Here is a 2,124-nt window from a genome sequence, read left to right on the forward strand (position 1 = left end):
ATGTTGTTCTCTCTTCAACATAGTGAATGTTACAAATGATAAAATTTTCCTCGACCGTAAGCAGAAGAGGCAAACAACCTCATCAATGTATACATGACTAAGCACATCTGCCCACCACCTAGAAGCCATCACCCTATTTGCATGTCTACAAGATGTCCTCTTTCTTTCATTGTTTCTCATGGTAGGTCCAGGGCTGAACACTGGCAGAACAACAAAGCCAACTTCCTGTTTCTGAGAAATAGGCAGGAAAATCTCATTCAGCCACTGCTTTCCAAGGCTACTCTCTTCTCAGCACTCATCATCACTAACAGCATCCTTCCTGGTGTAAATGGTCTTGCCAAGAGAGAGAAACAAGAAACAGGATGCTATTTCACTTTGTCTGTCCTTCTACTGCTGGAGTTTCCCCACTTTACTTCCACCATCTTACAGTGATAGCTTCTAGCTTCAGCTGGCCAAGAGTAAAGAGGAGAAGAGGGGAATGGAACACAATGGGAGATAGTGGGAGATGGCTATGGTCCCAATTTCCTGCTTATTTCTCTGTCCACCTCAGGGCTTCTCCTATATATCCAAAGACAATTCTAGATCTCAGCAACCTTTCCCCAGCAATTCATAACCTTAACTCACTGGGTCCCTATCTTTACCTATCAGACTGCCCGATTTGAGTTAGAAGAGTTTATTTCCAAGCATGTCTATCAAGTTGCCTCTCTTTCTGACGTTAAGGAGGGCCAAGGTGTTTCTTCAAGTTTTTAGTACGCTGGTCCAGCAGGAAGAATAGATTCCATTGCTGGTGGACAACACACACTTTCTGACATCTTAGCTTTCTTCAGTTTTTCCTTGTCCTCGAATAACTTTGTCCCATTTCCTGCCACTGTCCACCTCACATTTCATGGCTTTGTTAAAGCTCTCCATGGCAAGGCTAGCTTCCTTTTTGTGGTCCTCGGTCTTCCAGTGTGGCCCTCTGCAGATGGTGTTTCAAAAAGCTTTTCATAATCATTCACAATAGTATCTGAACTCCTCATACAAGATAAGTGACTTTCTGAGAGGAAAAGTTGCTTTCTGACTCATATCGGTAGTACATAGGAGACAGTTCTGAAGCACTCAATCCAAATTAATAGTATTTTCTATAAAAAATATGGGTAGGCTTTGTGAGTGTGGATGTGTGGAACCAAAACAACATATGACAGAGTGATTCTGTTTATGGGAAAATGCAGGCAAGCTTGAACAATGGACTTGCTCATGCATATCTTGTTTATAAATTGGACAAGACGTAGAATGACAGAGGAACCCAATGCAACAGCTACCACTTGCAAGTTGAGTCAGCTACCAGTGGAGGGCAGCATGCACAACAGTGAAACAACCCAATCTGGACATGCTCTCCTTGAATAGGAGACAGGATTCTGTGGCAACAGACCTCTGACTCTGTACCGATTTTGTGGAAATTAAAGAATAGGCTAGGAGCTGGCTGAGGAAGAAAAGGCACAGAATTTCCTTGCACACATTAAATTTCATTTTATCGGATACAAATAACATAACCCTTTATGTACTGGTGATATGTTAAAATGACACTAGGGGCCTGCAAAATGGTTCAGCAGGTAAAGGTACCTGCTGCCAAGCCTGACCATCTGAGTTAAATTTCCAGAACTCACATTGTGGAAGAAGAGAACAAAAAACATATTCCCAAATGTTTTCCTCTGCTATCCATGTGGCTTGTGTTCACACGAACTCACACATGCACACACATACACACACATGGAGAGAGAGAGAGATAGAATCACAATAAACAAAAATGTAAAATAGTTTTTTTAATGACACGAAATGCCAGATAGCACATTGTAACATGGAGCTTATTTTGTAACTTTTTTTGTGCAAAGATCTTATTTTGATAAGATTTTCAGAAACCTTTACAACTAGAAGAGAATTAAAAAGATTGGCAATTTAGCACTTTTAATCAAATATAACAGGCATCTAAAAAGTATAGATAACATAACAAACACACTCAACTTTTATTTTCTTCCTTCCTTCCTTCCTTCCTTCCTTCCTTCCTTCCTTCCTTCCTTCCTTCCTTTCTTTCTTTCTTTCTTTCTTTCTTTCTTTCTTTCTTTCTTTCTTTCTTTCTTTCTTTCT

This window comes from Psammomys obesus, unplaced genomic scaffold (assembly GCF_907164565.1).
Source record: "Psammomys obesus unplaced genomic scaffold, mPsaObe1.curated_primary_1811, whole genome shotgun sequence".
Lineage (NCBI taxonomy): Eukaryota > Metazoa > Chordata > Mammalia > Rodentia > Muridae > Psammomys > Psammomys obesus.